We start from the raw sequence: 21,498 nt of genomic DNA, 5'->3' as shown, positions 1-21,498 counted from the left end.
TAACTAAATTAGGATTATTCTTTCGAAATATGATAGAGGAGAAAATTCACAGACAATTAACTAGTTAGGAACAGTGGACCTGGCAACATATTTGAAATGGCGCAGATAGACGAGTTACGAGTCAAGATTAGACATAATGTGCTGGCGTAACTCTGCGGGTTAGGCAGCATCTCTGTAGAAAATGGATAGCTGATGTTTTGATTTGGGACCCTTCTTCAGACTGAAGAATGGAGTCTGAAGAAGGGTCCTGACCCGAAATGTCACCTATTCTCTTTTCGCCAGAGATTCTACCTGACCTGCTGAGTGACTCCAGCACTTTGTGTTAATTTGGTATAAACCAGCATCTGCAGTTCTATAATTTCGACACTAAGAGTCAAGAGTGTTCATTGCCCATGTGCACGAACAATGGAACAATGGAACAATTTCTTACAGCAGGCCAGTAAAAGCAATGCACTCAGAGAAATATAATGTAAAACATTCAATCGTTTCATAATTGTGATACGTGCTTTAAAAAAAGTCCCTAATGCAACTAAAAACCTTCCATGGAAGTTCATAGTTGCTGTGGTTAGTCTTGTGTGGTGTTCAGGAACCTGATGGTTGCTGGGAGAAAGCTATTCTTGAAATTGAAGGTCCTGGTTTTATGGTTCCTGTACCTTCTTTCCAAAGGCAGGAAATGAGTCTGTGGTTAGGGTGGTAAAGGTCTTTGATAATATTGGCTGCCTTTGAGGCAATGCCTCTGATAGATGCCTTTGATGATGGGGAGATCAGTACCTGTAATGGATTGAAGAGAGACACAAAATGCTGGAGTAACTCAGCGGGACAGGCAGCATCTTTGGAGAGAAGGAATGGGTGACGTTTTGGGTCGAGACCCTTCTTCAGACTGAAAGATGCTGCCCCGCTGAGTCCCGCTGAGTTAATCCAGTTCATTTTCCTGTGTCTATATACTTATAATCGATTTGAAGTTGCCCGAACCAGTTGCATCATCTGCAGTTGTTCTTATTCTATATTTAGTAATTAAAAATATTAGTGTAATTTTGCTATTGTAATCACAAATCCTGTAATAGGTTATAATAGGAGCTGAGTGATTTGTTTTCATTTACAACCCTCTAAAATAATCTCCAGAGTTCCATCCAACCTTCAAGCAAAGGACAGCAATAAATGAGTGCATCACAAAGATAAATTCACGAATATCTGAGTTGGACCATGAAAACAGTAGTCTATAGAAGGGGTTGCATGTCCGCGTTTCCTTCGCGGTCCATAGATGACAGAGCAAGATCTTGCTGCATCGATGGTCAAGCCACACAAGTGGGCTCAATATGAACACAACTGAACATCTCCACAATGGGTGCATAGAGAGATACAGTGTCCCCTTCGGCCCAAGTTCCTCCCACTCTCAGTGCTTTCCACCCCCAAACTTGTCCCCATGACCTGTCACATTTCCCCCACCTCATTCCTCTCCCTGAAAATCTCCACTTTCCTCCCTTGAAACTACCTCTGGTCCTAATTCCATCTCCCGACCGTGCATCTACTCGATTGGGTGCACTCTTCCTCTATCCCTTTCCACCCCTCCCCCACCATCCTCTCCCCACTTCCAACCCACTGAAAACCACTCCCTCCTTCTTGAGTCCTTCTGCCTTCTCTGTACCGGGAATAAGATACAACGTCAGGCTTGTGGTGATTTGCAGTATGTTGTTGGCGGATTTACGTCCCACATTCAATGCAGTCCAAATTCGAATAAAACCTAATCAAGCTATGAAGAGGCGATATTGTGAAAGATGACTCACAACTTGATGAATGACAGGGATTTTAAGAACAATTGATAAATAAATAGAACGCATCTTCCCAGTCACTCTCAGGCCTAGGATTTAATTTGCACATTTATGTGGAGCTGATGAGATGCTCCATATCGCACAGGTGACCATGTCAGTCGCTGGAACCACTGCAGCAAACTTTTGAATTTTACAAGGGCACAGGCACGTGGCTCCATTGATCAACCATTGCAGAGTTAACGTGTAGGAAGGAACTGCCTGCAGATGCTGGTTTAAACCGAAGGTAGACTCAAATATTTGGAGTAACTCAGTGGGACAGGCGGCATCTCTGGAGAGAAGGAATGGGTGACGCTTCAAGTTGTTATCTTTATGCTCAGCAGATCAGGCAGAGGAAAACATTGTGAATCAGGCATTGGTGCTCAGTGAAGAGAGGGCTGCCAGTAAGAGGTCCAAACAGGACCTGGACCAAGAAATTAAAATGTTTTCAAAATGAATGATCATATTCCCAATAAATCATATTCCCAGTATCGGGGTGAGAACATCAACTGATGGCTCCCTTTGGGTTGAGCTACTGGCACAACGATGTTGCCAGGACTTGAGGTGAGGGGTCAAAGATGTAATAGGAATCTGGGGGGCAACTTTTTTTTAAATCAGAGGGTGATGGGTGTATGGAACAAGCTGCCAGAGGAGATAGTCAAGGCAGGTATTATAACAACATTTAAAAGACATTTGGACTGGCACATGGACAGGAAAGATTCATAGGGATGTGGACCAAACATGGGTAAGTGGGACTAGTGTAGATGGGGCATCTTGGTCAGTATGGGCAAGTTGGGCTGAAGGGCTGTTTCGATGCTGTATGACTCAATGCAAAAGGTGTAGAAGCTCAATGCAAGCATGGATACTCCAGGAGTGACTCAAGACAGCCGTTTCTTGTGTCAAGAAGACCTAATTTTTCAGGTGATGCCTCAAAGGAATATTATTCAGAAAATATTGTCAAACCTTTGCCCCTCTCAATATCCACCCATTTATAGTATAGTTGTTTGCCTTGTTCCAAATCCCCAAATGCAATACCCATGCCTCCCTGGATTAAATCCATTTGCCACTCTTAACCTCAGATGACCTAGTCCATATATATCTTCCTGAAATTGACAGTTTGCTTAGCTGTTATCTGCATGCTTATTTATTATCTTCCCTGGATTGAGCATAAATCACTAACAGACCACCACAAAAGCATATCAAACTTTATGGTATCCTATTGACAACCAAAATGGGAGAATGAGGGCTGTTGGGCTTCCAGCCACTAAACACTTGTTGCTAATTTGGGATCCAAATTGTCAAGTATCCTTAATTCCATGGGTCTTTTTGTTTTTTAATCAGTCCACCTTAGAAGAACTTGTGAAAAGCTCTTCCATGAAACTCTTACAGACTACGTAAAATGCACTACCTTCATCAAATGGCTGTGTTAAATTCTGTAAAGAACACAATTGAGTTAGTCAGACGTGACCTTCCCTTAACAAATCCATGCTGGCTGCCTTTGGTTAATTTGTCTTTCTAAATGAAGGTCCATCAGAATTGGTTCTAGTAATTTGCTCTCCATCTAAATTACTCTGCCTACACACCAGGGGAAATCTACAGAGGCTTATTATCCTATAACCCTGCACGCCTTTGGGATGAGGGAGGAGATCCAAGAGGTTACAGAGAGAAGGTTCAAACTTTATGCATCCAAGGTCAGGATTGAACCGAGGTCTCTGGCGCTGTTAGGCAGCAGTTCTATTAGCTGTGCCATCGTGACGTCTCAAGTTCCAATTCCATCTCGATCCTTTTTAGCTGTCAGTGTTATGATAGAATCAGAGTAGGCTCACTATCTGTTAGTTACACTGTGTAAATATTGACTAGGGTCGCTAGTCATATATGACCATTCTGTGACAGTGTGTGATATTCGCAAAGCAAATATAGACACAGATTCCACTTCTTCAACCATCCAGGCTCTAAAACTTCAAATTCCTTCCATAAACCTCTTCAAATTTCTCCTCCCCTGCATTTTACTCTAAATCCACTTCTTTGATCATTTCTCATCACCCCTCCTGCTATTTCCTTTAAATGTCAATTTGCATCAGATGAGGCCTTTGTGAGTTCTCCATTGGAGGCACTACATGCATTCAATGTGAATGAATGAATGAATAAGTTTATTGACCAAGTATTCACATACAAGGAATTTGCCTTGGTGCTCCGCCCGCAAGTGACAACGACATACAATGACAGTTAGGAATGACACATAAAACATTAATAATAAAACATCATTGATTAAACATGTGAATTAAATAAAATACCAGAGCAAAAGGAGGGGCAGATTTTTGGTTATTGAATAGAGCTACTTCTCGTGGAAAAGAGCTGTTTTTATGTCTTGCTGTGGCAGCTTTGACAGTCCGGAGTCGCCTTCCAGAGGGAAGTGATTCAAAGATTTGTGGCCAGAGTGAGAGGGGTCAGAGATGATCTTGCCTGTTCGAGCTTCCTGGCCCTTGCAGTGTACAGTTCATCAATGCAGGGAAGTTTGCAGCCGATTCGCTGCAGCCTCCGGATGTCGTGCTTGGTGGCTGATCCAAACCAGACCATGATGCAGAAGGTGAGGACAGACTCTATGATGGCCGTATTGAATTGGACCATCATTGCCTGTGGCAGATTGTGCTTCCTCAGCTGCCGCAGGTAGTACATCCTTTGTTGTGCCTTTTTTACTGTGGAGTCGATGGTAGCCCCCCCATTTAAGGTCCTTGGAGATGATGGTTCCCAGGAACTAAAAAGACTCCATAGATGTGGCTGTGGTGTTGTTGATGGTGAGTAAGGGTAGGGGAGGGGGAGCCCTCCTAAAGTCTACTATCAATTCCACTGCCTTAAGAGCATTGAAATCCAGGTTGTTGTGATGGCACCAGGCCGCCAACTGTGTGTCACTTCCTGTCTGTAGGCAGATTCTTCCCCATCCTGGATCAGTCCAATCTGGGTAGTGTCGTCCGCAAATTTGAGAAGCTTAACAGAGTAGTCAGTGGAGGTGCAGTGTTTCCCAAACATGTGCAATGTTTCCCATTCATAAGCAGTCTGTGAAGATGCCTACTGAAGAATGTCTGGTTTTCGGAGATTATTCTATGCCGGTGGTTCCAGAGACCCTTCACATTTCGCTTGGGCAGTTTACACCCCAGCAGTATGAAAATTGATTTCTCTAAGTGACCTTTGCATCCCCTCTCTCCGTCGCACTAGTTTTACTGTTGTCCTATTGAGTTGCACTGTCGGTATTAATTGGTTACTGTCTATCCCACAGCCAACAATGGACCATTGTGGGCTCCACATTTCCTTGATTATCATTGCTTTCTGCATATCTTCCATTCATTTGCCCTAAACACCATCCATATCTCTTGTACTCCTTTCCCCTGACTCTCAGTCTGAAGGAGGGTGTCGACCCGAAACATCGCCTTTTCCTTTTCTTCAGAGATGCTGCCTGACTGCTGAATTACTCCAGCTTTTTGTGTCTTTCTTTGGCCCCATGAACAAGTTCAGCTCACAACAACAGTAAAAAGAGGTGAGTTGTCTGAGACATGGCAAATTATCCACTATCAGGCAGCAACCAGAACCTCCACAGCAGTGGTGTCATGATGGCGTACACTTAAAACGTCCCTTTAATGTGAAGCGTTGAAGAGCCAAAGTCATTTTCCTCAAATATTTTTTGATCAGCTGCCTAATGTTTGTGGGTTAACCTATTTATTACTTAGTAATGCATGGTGGACCAAGTACTGTATCCACATGTGAAAAAATGAATACTACAACATACACTTTCCATTTTGCTAATACAATTCTCCTCAAGAGCGTTTTGGGGAAGAGTGGTAGATGTACAGGTTTGCCATGCATCTGGAAGGTGGGACAGGAGCTCAAAAACTGTGGTCACCAGTTCAAGAACAGCTTCTTGAAGATTCGCGGCCGATTAGGAAAAGGGGAGATGCAACGAGACCTGGGTGTCATGGTACACCAGTCATTGAAAGTAGGCATGCAGATGCAGCAGGCAGTGAAGAAAGCGAATGGTATGTTAGCATTCATAGCAAAAGGATTAGAGTATAAGAGCAGGGAGGTTCTACTGCAGTTGTACAGGGTCTTGGTGAGACCACACCTGGAGTATTGCGTACAGTTTTGGTCTCCTAATCTGAGGAAAGACATTCTTGCTATAGAGGGAGTACATTCACCAGACTGATTCCTGGGATGGCAGGACTTTCATATGAAGAAAGACTGGATAGACTCGGCTTGTACACGCTAGAATTTAGAAGATTGAGGGGGGATCTTATAGAAACTTACAAAATTCTTAAGGGGTTGGACAGGCTAGATGCAGGAAGATTATTCCCGATGTTGGGGAAGTCCAGAACAAGGGGTCACAGTTTAAGGATAAGAGGGAGGTTTTTTAGGACAGAGATGAGAAAAACATTTTTCACACAGAAAGTGGTGAATCTGTGGAATTCTCTGCCACAGAAGGTAGTTGAGGCCAGTTCATTGACTATGTTTAAAGGGAGTTAGATGTGGCCTTTGTGGCTAAAGGGATCAGGGGGTATGGAGAGAGGGCAGGTACGGTATACTGAGTTGGATGATCAGCCATGATCATATTGAATGGCGGTGCAGGCTCGAAGGGCCGAATGGCCTACTCCTGCACCTATTTTCTATGTTTCTATGTTTCTGCCCATCAACCTTCAGGCCATTGAACATTACATAACATCTATGGACCTCGCCTTTAGTTTCACCGCAGACTTTGTTTTATTACAATGTTATGGCAACCTAGTATTAAGGTTGTATTAAATTATTGTATTTTGATTATTATAAATCATCTGTGTATTATTGTGTTCACAGGCCTTTTAAGCTGCAGCAAGTTTGGAATTTCATTGCTCCATTGGCGATACATAATGAACACCCTTGACAATTGGACCCAAATCCATCTAGGACTGTTTTAAATCTCCTGGAACGTAGCAAAAGAACAGCATTGGTGCAAGGCAGTTGGGACGACACATATTAAGGAGCAAGATATATTTGTTTTAAATACCACTCAAGTATCATACAATTACAGAATTCCAACTTCAGAAATAATAAAAGCAGTCAATAACTGCTAAATATAGTGCATTCCTCCTCACACTACACTGGGCTGTTGGTGGAATGCACTAACTGCTGAAATATTGATACTAAAATAAATATTTAAAAATATGCCAAACACATGTTGGAACTAAAAGCTGTTTTCAATTAAGTTTTACACTTCGGTAGTTTGTTTCAGAGGATTCTCTATATTCAATCCATTTATTTTTTTTAAACCAGTGTTTTTGTTTTCTTGTTTTTTTTCATGCATACCTGAAGGAAGTAAAGAAACAACAAAACTATTCCTAATGTATTCACTTGCGTGTGTGTGTGTGTAGGAAACGTTTAAGATGAAGGTTGAATCTGCTATTTATACTGTAGTGTCTAGATTTACAAGCGTTTTGATACTGCTGCAGTTTTAAACCTTTTCTTTTCTCTGGTTCTTTTCCATTTGCTGCTGTAATGGCTTTTGTTTCCTTTTTCTACCTAATCCTGCTGTTCCATTCCGTCAAATGTCTCTTTTTTTATGCCTTCAGTTTATCCAGAAGGCTGGAATATATAAATGTGGAACTGGGAAAAATAGGTCAGGGATATTCGATCTGGTCTTTGCTGAGCTGGTTGATCTCATCTGGTGTGGATGATATTATAGGCCTCAAGATGCCTGTTGTGAAGGGGAATAATATCAGCTTGATCATTACCCGGTAATCTCGACTTGAAAATCCATGTGAATGATGATTATGGACAGGAATTGACTTTGCCTGTAATGCTTCCCATAGTTGAATCATTTTTTTTTCCTGTCTGAGCTTAAATGGATAAAGAATAAAGACCTTATCAAAATTATATTCTGGTGCTACCACTCATAGACGGAAAATACAGCAGGAATCTCTGCCTTTAGGAAAGGATGGTGAAAAATTGAAAAAAACGATTTCAAGAAAAACGCAATTTTTTTCCAATAAGTGAAAGATAGCGACATCCTGGTCGCGAGCCGCACCCAGAGCACGTCGAGCACCTGCAGACCGTGTTCCCGCGGCTCCTGGACCACGACCTCATCATCAACCCCTCCAAATGCCAATTCGGTCTCCGCTCCATTTCCTCCTTGGGGCACAGCGTAGCGTCTCACGGCACTGCCCCTTTACCCTTGAAGGTGGCCATTCGGCAGTTTCCCTGGCCGCGCACCATAAAAGGGTTGTAGGAATCTGCCGACATGGTAAATTTTTACCACCGTTTCATGCTGGCAGCGGCACAAATCATGCGCCTCCTTTTCCAGTGCCTCGCAGGCAAGCTGCGGGAGCTCGAAAGGTCCGCCGAGGCGAAAGCGGCGTTCGGGGCGCCAAAGGCGCCAAAGCAGCGGGCCTCAGCGGTCCTCAGCCTCGAAGGCCCTCACTGTAGATGCCTCTGACACGGCTGTGGGCGGCGTATTGGAGCAGCTAATAGACAGCCGCTGGCAACCGCTGGCCATTTTCAGCCGTCAGCCCCTGAACGCAACTACAGCAGTTGCAACAGGGCGCTCCTCGCTCTATGCCTGGCCATCCGGCATTTCCATTAATTTCTGGAGGGCTGCCCTTTCACTGCTTTCACCGACCATAAGCCTCTAACTTTTGCCTTTCTGAATTTACCATGGACGTGCAGCACGTTGTGGGCAAGTGCAACACAGTCACTGATGCCCAGTCCTGCCCCACCCTCCTGCCATGGTGGCCGTGGAGCATGGCGTTGATTACGAGGAGCTGTGCGCAGCTGCTGGGATGGCGGCTACCGCACTGCTGCTTCTGGCCGACGTCCCGTGTCTGCCCTCGAGCATGGTGGTAGTCTGTGACGCCTCCACTGGTCGACCTCGCCCCATCGTTCCCGTGCGTTGGCACCATCGAATCTTCGACGCCATTCACGGCCTGGCCCACCCGTCCATCCGGGCGACCTCTGCACTGGTGGTGGACAAGTTTATCTGGCACGGCCTCTGCAAGCAGGTTGCGGCTTGTGCTCATGCCTGCCTCCCCTGCCAGACTTCCAAAGTGCAAAGGCATGTGCGGCCCCCGGTGCAAGATTTTTCTGTCCCTTCTGCCCGATTTCTGCACATTCATGTCGACTTGTTGAGTCCGTTACCGACATCCCGAGGCACCACTCGCCTACTCACCATCGTGGATAGGATCACGAGGTGGCCGGAGGCTATCCCGCTTTCGGACACCTCCGTCGCGCCTTGTGCTCAGGCCCTGGCGGCCAACTGGATTGCCCGGTTTGGGGTACCATCAGATATCTCTGCCGACCGGGGGGGGGGGGGGGGGCACAATTCACATCCTCCTTGTGGACTGCTCTGGCTCAATTGTATGGGGCGCGGTTGCACCCACACCAACGCCTACCACCCGCGGGCCAACGAGCTCGTCGAGCGCTTCCACCGCCACCTCAAATCTGGTGGTGTCCCTGGGTAGTTGAACCCTCGTGAATGGCTGGAGGAGTCACATGGGCGTGGGTGGTTTTATTCGAGAACTCTTTACTGGATGGATTAATTCTAGCGCCACACGTGTGGATTCAACATCGTGCTTTTGGCTGTCTCTATCGATTTGCGGCTGTCTCTATCTCATTGTTTTCGTGTTCAAAATAAAACAGTTTTATTTACACACCGTCTCAACTCGCCAAAACATTTGATTAAAACATCTGCCATTGATCTTCATACATATTCAAAGGAAACCTGGAGATAAAAGGAACTGCAGCTGCTGGAATCTTGAACAAAATACAAAACGCTGGAGGAACTCAACTGGTTTGGCAGCATCTGTGAAGGAATGGACAGGCAGCGTTTTAGGTGGGGAACCTTCTTCAGACTAAAGAAGAAATGTAATTGGTGCTACACATAATATGCTGGATTAACTCAGCGGGACAGGCAGCATCTCTGGAGAGAAGGAATGGGTGACGTATCGCGCCAAGACCCTTCTTCAGACTGATAGTCAGGGGAGGGAGATATGGATATATGGAATGGTAGTGTATCCTTTGCACAAGCTCATTGCTAGGTGTAAAACAGGGTGGACTGAAATGGACATGAAAAGTCCCATATAAATGCATGTCTACATTATGTGTTAAATCAGATAAGGCTGGAACCAAATGAGGGCAACCATGTTGAACTGAATGAGGGGAGAAAAGCACAGGAGGAGGTGGTAGGTTTGGGCTGGAAGATGCTCATAGAAAGTGATGGTGGAAAAGGCACCATGGTTTCTATCACAAAGCACATAATTTGTGATGCTAATTGGGGCCACTTGGGAGCAGAATGCCCTGTTTGTGAGAATCACGATAAGCTGTGAAGCTCTGCACAAGTCGAGGAAGAGTTTGGACAATAATAACTCTTTCAGGCATTTAAATGAGTGTTTAGAAATGCTGTGGAGGAGTGCAAGAATGTGAAGTTGAGTTTTTGACTAAAGCATGGCGTAAGGCTTGTTTTCCATGAGAAGGGAGCACTATCTGATTAGATGGGAAAATGCATATATTCGACTGGTTGTAAGGCAGGAAAAACAATTCCAAGTCAAATAAAAGCTGCAGTGTTTCAAATAAAAGCTGTAGATAATCCGAGGGCAAATCGCTAATTATTAAAAAGGCATTTAACAGAAGCCACAAGGGCTGAATTGTACATCAAATATCATGGCATTTATTATTTATAATGTCTTTAGTTTCTTTTCCAGAACATGTCCAGGCCAATGGAAAAGATGCCTGATGCCTTCAGCTATGATGATGCAATGAAGCAAGATAATGAGTTAATTCAGACACGGTTTAATCATTTCATCATCACCGTTTCTTGCTCCATTTTAAATCGGATGAAGCAAATTGGCAAGTAGGAATCCACATGCCTAAATTTGCATTGCTGATAATTGTTCTCCAGTTTCCTCCCTTCTGTTCCTCTCCTGTCAATGACATAGGATTAATTATATGTTGAACTGCCAGGATATGGACATTAGACAATGAAAGTGAGTTTTTAAACATCAGGACTCACAGCCCCAATCTCAATGGCTGTCTGATTTGTGAACAAATTTTTTTTTTTTTTTTTAAATTAAGTGTCCTTTGTTTTTTTTATGAGTTCAGTAGTTAACCGGTAAGTTACTGCACTAGACATATCAGAAAGGTCAGAGGCTTGGTCACTAAACTATGTTGTTTAGCAAATCTCTATCAGTAAGGCTGCAGTGGACTACAATTAGCAACAACACCCCAGGTTATGGAAAGAAAATTGGGGAGGAACTTTATTGTTTACTTTCAAGCCACGAACTTTGATCAAAGTGCAACTCAAGTTTGGTTTTATTGTGCAACAGTACAAATGGTCTTTTTTTTAAATCACTAAAATTCATAGATTAATAACAAGGATTTGGGTGATGCACCAAAGGTTTCCAGCTGAAACCAAACCTTGCTGTTTCTTTAATAGAGAGAGAAAACCAAAATAAATCAGATTTTTTTTTAAATTAATTATTTGTACATATAACTCCAGTTACAGTCTCTAGATTGCTACCTATAACAAATCAAAAATAGGGAGAATGAAGGAGTGACTGTTTTTATCCACCTTTCCATCACACTGTTTTAAAAAAAAATTGTAAATTCAATCCTGTCAAGTTGAAATTCATTGCATCGCTTGCCAGAGTCTGTTCATATTATACGATTATAGTTTCTTTCATTTGAGGTTTTTAAAAAAAATAAGCCATACCATTCACAATGATTTGTTAAAAGCATTTAGTGTCCACCTCTGCAATTCTGAAGACTGGTCTTACTGTTACACAATGGACCATTGTAGCCAATTGGTTACCAAACAAGTCTTTACTGTGTCAAGGTATCAAGGGGGAAATTATTGACTGAACATTTAGATTAATATTTGGAAAAAGAAAGAGTGCCTTTGTTTTTCAACAATGTTCACATTTATAATTCGTGAATATATTTAACTCATGACCATCCTTTAAGTTTATTCAAATAAACCATTTAAAAAAGTATACTAATTCTACACAGAATAGTGCTTCTAATCCTAAACCTGGCTTTTTTTTCAAAGTTTATACAGTGTTTTTGAAATATCAGATGACTTTTTATTATTGAAATTATTACCAAACAGCCATCTTTCAAATAGAAATACGGTTTTTAAGATTTCTTTGGTAGCTAATTTATGAGTTGGTGGAGAGTTTGTTAGACTACAGAAGTGCACATATTCTTCTGAATCTCTGGTGAAATGTCTATGTTATGACTAACATGGTGCTATACTTTAACTGCTATATGTATTCAACACAGGGATTTCACAGCTTGTGGTCATCACAGTATTTAGAGTTTCCCTGACATCTATTTGCCTGTCATACATTCGCATAATGCTTCACTGTCGTAATAAGAACACTGCAGAATTTATATGTAATAATCTTGCTAAACAGCCTACGCAGCCAGAAAAAGGATACTGTCTTCCTGACAAAGGATCCCAGTTTGAAACAGCGGTTGGCTATTTTTAGTTTTCGAGCATGTATTACATAGTTAAGTACATGCACATGGTTCAGTATACTCTTGAAACTCCAACAACAGTCTCAGTGTTTGGCACCAAAGGCCTTTGCTGAAGAAATTATCAGATCAGATCTCATGTAGTCAGTCATGAGGAATCTTCATATAGACTTGCAGCAAAATGGTAAAAGTGGGGAGTTTTGGGTTTGCACTAATACAGACAGTCAACGTTACATTCAAGACTTTAATGATTTTTTTTAAAAAGGTTCCCTTCATGTTTTTTAATTCCAAATGAGCGCAAGGAACCTGGCATATTACATCTTTTGTAAATTAAAATGTTGACAAGAGTTAGGAGGGAACTGGCACAATGCCTTTAGGCACAGAGCACCTGTTTTTAATGTCAGTGCTGGATTGAATCTCTGAGATCATATATCAGCAACTTTACTTTAAAGACACTACTCAACCTAACCTCGAGACTGCACTGACAAAGGCTTAATGTTTAACTTTTCAACTGCATTCCTGCATTAGCGAGAGAGAGAAGAAGGAAGGAGCAAAAAAAAAGGAAACAGAATGCAAGATTAAATAAAGGAGTGTCAGTAAATTAAGAGCCTACAATTTTGGCAACTATTTTTCTCCCTGTCTGGAATGTAGTTTGTTGGAGATACCATTCTGCCTGTGTGTGTATTGTAAATTATAACACTATTTCCTATTCCTTTATGAGATGTAATCTTTTCTAAAATCACTTCTGACTGTTTTTCTTTCTCTCTTTGGTGACTGATATTCGAATCTTATTTGAAGGAGACACGAAACAAGTCTAACAATTTGATAATGTGACTGCAGTCAACATGAGTAACTTCTGAATCACATTTCTCAGTAACATCCTTACTGTAATTCATGACCTCAGTCAGTAGCAGTGATCACATGTGCTGTGACGCGATTCTGGATGTCTAAAACTGCCTTTGTTTCACAAAAGGGAAGTTGTGAAACCAACAGTGAATAATAATTCACAATCATTGTGACCATTTTAATATGTGATAGGTAGTCAAAATGTCTTGCCCGACAATCCCACCCATATTTCAATAAAATAATAATTACAGAGATGTTGAAAATATATTTAAGTATATATTCTCAGTCTAAAACCCATTAGGGCATTTATATGTTGAATACTAATCAGCCATAAAACTTTCATCAAAGGTACTTTGTTCAAATAACTAAAAAATCTTCAGGGTTTCATGTTATTACAGTTAATGACAATAGTTAGATTTTGCTCCAGTCTTAAAATAGCTGTTTAAAGGAGAAATGTTCCTCAATAAATGTCACTCACTTTGTGTAAAGCCTATTCTTCCAGTTTGATGGGCTATACTCAATGATGTGCTGCTGCCTCAGAAACATTTAATGGGCATGGCCGGGTATTTCTTTTGGTGAGTCTTGATGCAAGAAACAAAATGGCAATGAATTTGAACTGATGAGGAAATGCCATAGGTAATGAAATGGTGATTCATGGAATAAACCTGGAACTTCAGAATAAAACAAAAATGGACAATAACAGGAAGCCGAAGTATGGAAAAAAAAACACGATGACTAAGAGCTGAATTAACAACTACATATGCTTACAGTGAAATGTTTAGATTTTACATGGCACTGAACAAGGGTGAACAATCCTAGCCTATATTATTCCATCAACCAACCTTGCCTGATTTAGAGCAGGATATTTATTAACTTGCTATATTTTGCTGCATAATATTGACCAACTTATAACAACACCAATAGATTTGAGACGTTCTCAATACACAATATGCAGCTACGTTAATAAAATTGTTCACAGTAGTGCTGGCTTATGGAAGAGGAAATCCTGTTTGTCTTCCTGTAATCTACAACCTTGCCTGAACTTTGCGAATGCTGGCACCCAACACAAAGGCATAAACAACAGCCATTTGGTTCTATGGTTGGCATGTTGACATCTTAACTGGTGGCTCCACCTGGGTGTGGTAACTACAGCATGGTTACAGAATATGTGGACACCCTGCAGGATCAAAGAGGCTAGAACTTAGTGAGTGACATGAAAACATGGAACTGGAACTACACTCTCCGGTAGGCGGCGCGGCTCTGGCCAGCAGCGGCCTCTGCAGTCTGTCCGCGTTTTTATTATTTTCTGTCTGTGTTTTAACGTAGTTTTTGTTATTTTTTGTTGGGGTGTGTGTGTGGGGGGGGGGGGGGGGGGGGGGGGGGAGGGGGGGGGGGAAACTTTTTAAATCTCTCCCTGCACTGGAGACCCGACCTTTTCTCGTCGGGTTTCCGTTGTCGTTGAGGCCGCAACGAGGAGCGGCCTCCAACAGGAAGAAGCCGGGGACTCTGGTGCTACGACTCACCGTCGCCGTCGCGGGGCTGGCCGAGTCCGGAGCGGTTGGAGCGGTGGAGGAGCGCTGATGCTGCTGCTGCTGCTGCTGCTACCGGAGAGTCGGAGGCTCCAACGACAGGTCTGTGGACGGCGGCGCCGGGAGCCCGCGGCTCCCTGGAGAGAGACCGCTTTTCGGGGCTCCTGCAACGGCGAATTCTCCCGCCCGTGTTGCGGGGTTGAAGAGCTCCTGGAGCGGGGCCTCACTACACCGCCCCGCGCGGCTGGAATGGCCGCGGGACTTTGCGAGCGCACGCCGGGGGCTCTAACACCAAGACCCGGTGTGCGACCTCGCACCACCCGGCGTGGCTTCAATGGCCACGGGACAATCGCCATCGCCAGCCGGGGGCTTTGACTTTGACTCTGACATCGGGGGGGGGGGGGGGGAGAGTGCAGTGGAGAGATAAGTTTTTTTTGGCCTTCCATCACAGCTATGTGATGGATGTTTATGTAAAATGTAATTATGTTGTGTCTGGGGTCTATTTGTGTGTAATGTATGGCTGCAGAAACGGCATTTCGTTTGGACCTCTAGGGGTCCAAATGACAATTAAATTGACTCTTGACTCTCTTGACTCTTGACTCTTGATGCCTAATATGTTAATGGATGTTTCAGTCACGGGCCCACTGCTGCATCCAAGGCCTAAGGTGACTGAAGACAAGAGGATAGTGATTATAGGATCAAAGTAGGCAATGCCAGTGGCACATAAGACAGGTCGGGTCTGGAAGAGAGGGAGAGCCAGTAGCCGTGAGCACAATCAGAACCTGGGAATGGGCAGTGGCAGGTTGCCCATCTGAGGCATAGTTGGTCTGGTGAAGTGGCAGTGACTGCCCAGAGATTGGCACTTTGAGAGCAATGATGGTGAAATTGACCCTAATCCATGCCATAGAGTAATACAGTATGGTTACAGTCCCATTGGCCCATCCTGTCCATGCATACCTGAGCTACTCCCATTTACCTACCTATAGCCTGTATCCATCCTATTTCCACAATCCATTCTTATCCATGGGCCTATACAAAAATATTTTAAATGTCTCTGGCAGCGTTCCATTTATGTAGGAATGTTACAAAATGTTGACATTTTAAAAATCAAGCCTGTAATTTATCCTATCATAAAAATCTTTAATTTGATACCTAATTCACTTTCATATCTCCAGTATTAAAGGCGTTATGGTTATTTTCATACTCGGAAATTAGCATCTTGTTCCCTATTGCTTTTCCATTAACTTATCACAAAAGCTGTGATCGAGGACAGTCAATTGACTTAAAAGCCCATAACTTTCTTAAAACATAAGAGAACTGAATGGAATTTTCAGTTATTATAGATTGAAGCATTCTGAAACAGATATGATATATCTTACTTGGATGACCTGAAATTAAAGCAGAGAATTAGTTAATGGGCTGTCCCACTTGGGCGACATAATCCGCGAGTTAAGGAGAATGTCATCGACCTTCAAGCTCGAGGGCACTCGCCTGGAAAGCCTCGAGCTGGATCGACCATCCGTGTTGAAACTGCGAGCTGGATAGACCAACCGCACACACACACACACACACACACACACACACACACACACACACACACACACACACACACACACACACACACACACACACACACACACACACACACACACACACACACACACACACACACACACACACACACACACACACGCACACACACACACACACACACACACACACACACACACACACACACACACACACACACACACACACACACACACACACACACACACACACACACACACACACACACACACACACACACACACACACACACACACACACACACACACACACACACACACACACACACACACACACACACACACACACACACACACACACACACACACACACACACACACACACACACACACACACACACACACACACACACACACACACACACACACACACACACACACACACACACACACACACACACACACACACACACACACACACACACACACAAAAACACATCGCAAAGGGGGGGCCAGGGAAAGGGGGGGAGCGCTGTCTGAAATTCACACCCGTGATGAAGAGGAAGGTAAATGGCTGCACAGTAACGGTAAGTCCTTTAGAGAGCGCGGAAGAGGGGGAGGGAGAAGGGAAGAGAAGGGGAGAGAAGGGGGGAGAATGGGTGAGAAGGGGGGAGAAGTGGGGGAGAAGGGGGGGAGAAGGAGTGGAGGCACTTTTAAGAAGTATAATAAAGTTTTGCGGGCATTTTACATTACCGGTCGGTTTTCCTTGGTCCTGAAAACTCCAATGAGCAAATTAAAATGCCCGGTCAGCGAAGGAGATTGCCTACGGCTGCCCTCGACTGACCCTACGAGTTCAAAAGAACCATGCCGACCAAATTTTACTCGCGGAAAATTTCTCAACATGCTGAAAAAGTTTCCGCAAAAAATTCCAAAAGCTCTCAAAGACAGACCATTTTGAAAACCACACACTGACTTCCCCAATGCATTTCGTTGTCTCTGTACTGTACACTGACAATGACAATTAAAATTGAATCTGAATCTGAATCTGAATCTGAATCTGAAGCTGTACTCCAAAGGAGCACTCAGCATTACGCAGCCTAGGACCACAACCTGAACCCATAATTTGACAAGTCAGATTTAAGCATTCACAATGCGCCCACTCTGATACAGAGAAAAATAAACTTGCTTTACAGGGAATGCAGCTTTTACATTGTCCACGATCAGTTCCACCAGCTCTGAGATGACAGATTCATTTGTGGCCCCAACAATTTTTTAACATCGAGATCTTTGGCAGCTTATCAACAGCAATTCTCACATTTCATATCATTCTAACAGCTACATCAACTCCTGCCTTGCAATGCGTACCATTGACAATTACATTATGTTTTTGCATAAAGGAGGTTTAGTTTCATGGGAATCTTGCAATGCCAAATTTTATTTTTGCAAACTGCAGTCAATTCGTTGGAGACCTCGTTTCATTGTAGGAAGTCCAAGCATAATCATATGTCCCTCATCATAAGATAAAATGCCGACATTTTGAGTCTCCATTTTAAGCTTGGCAGTTTAATTTTGTGGGGCCCTGTTCAAAGCAACACATGAGCCCCTGTTCAAAGCAACATGTTAAAATTGTAATTCCCTCATCAGAATTGGAGGTGGCAATGATAACTTAATTAATATTAAGAATCTAGATAGAATCTAATTTTCCATAGTGGCATGTTTCTACCACTGGGCATCAGTAGCTTTGGGCAAAGACGGGAGAAAATTAACCACTCTCAAAAATTCGGAATGGGAAAAATAAAGAACGTTCAGATTTATAAAAGTATAAGGGATAGGGGCAGAATCTACTCCACCTTTCAATCACAGTTAACCTATTGGTCACCTCTCAACCCCATTCTCCTACTTTACTCCCATTAACTAACACTCTTACTAATTAATAAATTATCATTTTCTGCTATAAAGATACTCCGCGTCTTAGTCTCCACAGCAGTCTGTGGCAATGAATTCCACAGATTCACCACCCTCTAGCTGAAGAAATTCCTCCTCATCTCCATTTTTAAAAGTGCATCTTTTATTCTGAGACAGCAGTCTCTGGTTCTAGACTCTTCCATTACTAGAAACATCCTATCGAGGCCTTTTATTATCCGGCAGGTTTCAATAAGAACCCCCCCCCCCCGCCCCCGCCCCCCCTCAGCCTTCTAAACACCAGCGAGTCCAGGCTCAAGAGCCTTCAAACGTTAATGAGCGTGTAGCCATAACATGAGGGATTTGGCTACAGGGAGAGATTGGGCAGGCTAGGACTTTATCCCTTAGAAGACTGAGGGGTGATCTTATAGAGGTGCATAAAATCATGAGGGGAATAGATAGGGTGAATGCAGCCTTTTATCCAGGGCAGGGGAAATCAACAATCAGTGGACATAGATTTAGGGTGAGAGACGAAAGATTTAATAGGAACCTAAGTTTTTTCACTCAAAGAACACTGGGATATGGAACAAGCTGCCAGAGGAGGTAGTTGAAGCAGATACCATATGTATTAAACAACACCGAGCCACGTACATGGATAGGAAAGATTTAGAGGATGACGGCAAAAGGCAGTCAGATGAGATTAGCTAGGATTCAGCACCTTGGTCAACATGGATGAGTTGGGTAGAAAGGCATGTTTCTGTGTTATATGACTGTCTGACTCCACTGTCCACTGCCTATAGTGGGTTACAATATCCAAGAAGTCCTGGAGAAGTGGATGAATAAACAGGAAAAGGAATGATTCCCCTCTCCCCATAAACATTGTCACAAATGAAGAATAGCGACCAATTGAGAAAGCAGAGGACATGGGTGTCGTAGGGGCAAACTTAGAGTGGATCAATGCCTTCAGGAAAGGAGGAGGGGCGAAAACTGAAGAAAGAAAAATTCTAATCATCACATCAGAATCAATAGGATTAAATTTTCCAGGTCCTGCAGTCTTCAGTTAGTATCACATCATTGCAAGCCATGACTTGTATTTCACTCTGGTTGACAGTATGTTTTGCATGCAGATTTATTACCAACTGAGGCATGAAAATATTGAACCAAGCTTTTAAACAGATTAAATTGCTGCACCCTCTTCCAGATTTAGCAAGAATTTAAAAAAACTGCCCTGACGTTTCAGTTTGATAAAACAGTGGCCAGTTAATGAAGACATAGTGAGATGGTCTCTGGTTCTTGTTAGTCTGCGCTACATTGATTCAAGAGTCAAGAGTGTTTTTTTAAAAAGTGGCTGGAGTAACTCAGCGGGTCAGACAGCATCTGGGGCAAATGGATAGATAACATTTTAAGTCAGGAAACTTTTCTTCTGGCTCAAAACATTGTCTATCTATTCCCTCCGCGGTGACACTGCCCGACCAACCGAGTTATTCCAGCACTTTGTCTTTTTTAGCAAATCAGCATCTATCATTCCTTCTGTCTACAAGAGCAGTTATTAATCATATGACTAATAGTTAGATAGAGCTATTGGGGCTAGCGGAATCAAAGGATTTGGGGAGAAGGTAGGCACTGATTGTGTACGATCAGCCACGATCACAATGAATGGCGGTGCGGGCTCGAAGGGCCGAATGGCCTACTCCTGCACCTATTTTCTATGTTTCTATGCACTGGAACAAAACAATGAAATCCTGCACCTTTAAAGGCTCATTATCACAACAACACATCATATAAACATATAATAAACAATAATACAATTAAGTTATCAGTTACACTTGGTATCCAGATGATAATAGTGAAACCAACCGGAACTGCATGTAATACTTTGAATGTGACCTAACCAATGTTTTACACAGCCGTGAAATGACTTCTTAACCTGTAGACACCACGCACGGACCAATATGCCATAGGCTTTCTTTACCATCCTTATCTACTTACATTACTACTTTCAAGGAGCTATGGACTTGCAGGCCAAGATCCCTCTGCTCCAAGGTTCTTGCCTTTCACTGTATACTTTCCCCTTGCATTTTACTGTGTACCTTACCTATGCCTAAGTTTATATACAGTGCCTCTATCAAGTGGGGGGTGCTTCTTCCCGCCCCCCCCCCACCTCACATCAGTCTGAAGAAGGGTCTCGACCCGAAACGTCACCTATTCCTTCGCTCCATAGATGCTGCCTCACCCACTGAGTTGCTCCAGCATTTTTGTGTACCACTATCAAAGTTCAATTGTGATATTCACCAAGCTTGCAAGTAAACAATGACCTCTACATTAGGCATCAAGGGTAACTGGACCCTACCTCAATCACTGAACAGATTACTGCCCCCTGATCCAGCCTCTAATCCATGCAGATGAACAGTTCCATTTATTCCATACCCTCTCCAACACAACATCACCTTGCACCTAACCTTGCTCAGTGATCTGACCCCAGTGCAGATCTTTGTCCTCCATTTGCCAGAACCTCCCTTCCATGATCAGAGTTTGGAAAATTGCATCAGGGACTAGACCTTAGACAGTTGGAAAAAAAATACAGTAAGAACTGGAGTAACTAGAGAAAAAATATTAAATCTACAATAATATTGGAGAATAGACACACTTCTGGGTGCTTTAGAATTTCCGACCTGTCCAGTTTCAAAGTTGGGCTGAATCTGCAACTTTAACACAAATCAGCAATCTTTACCCCAAATTGCATCATTGGGGCAAAGTGTGTTGATTACCTCAGGTTTCCATTCAACTTGTTTACATAATTTCAAATGCAATTTCCGATTCAATAGAGAGGGGAATTCCTTCAAGTCAATGAACTGCGAGTCGAGTCAAGCTGAATTTATTTTCTTAAGGACACATACAGTGATGTACAAGAACAATGAAAGCCTTGCTTGCAGCAGCATCACGGGCACATTGAATCACACACAAAAAACACACATTCTACAAGACTAAGAGCTGACGTCTATGCAAAAAACAAAACTTTTATTCAATTGTTTCAGACAAAAGGTCAACCTGAAACTAAATTTATTTCTCTACATTGAAGAGATCTGATAAACATTTCCTGTATTTACTGCTGAGAGTAGCAATGTGGTGCAGTTGGATTATTACCGTTGTAAATAGGTGCGGGGAACTCCCATTTTACACTGGAGATGAGTTTCTAGAAAACCATCCTTTTCCCAATCTTCCGCAATGTGAAGCCACATCATCTGTGCTTGCGTCAAGAAATTCAATTTTTTTTTAAAGAGCAAATTTTTATGATGCATCCCAAACATTTTGCTAGTGATATGTGAATTCTGTATGGGGGGATTTTTGTTATTCAGACTGATGTAATGCAGTTGCATATCGTAAAATTAAAATATTTCTAAT

Source organism: Leucoraja erinacea, chromosome 21 (genome assembly GCF_028641065.1).
Source record: "Leucoraja erinacea ecotype New England chromosome 21, Leri_hhj_1, whole genome shotgun sequence".
NCBI classification, from domain to species: domain Eukaryota; kingdom Metazoa; phylum Chordata; class Chondrichthyes; order Rajiformes; family Rajidae; genus Leucoraja; species Leucoraja erinaceus.
Note: the sequence above shows the minus strand (reverse complement) of the source record.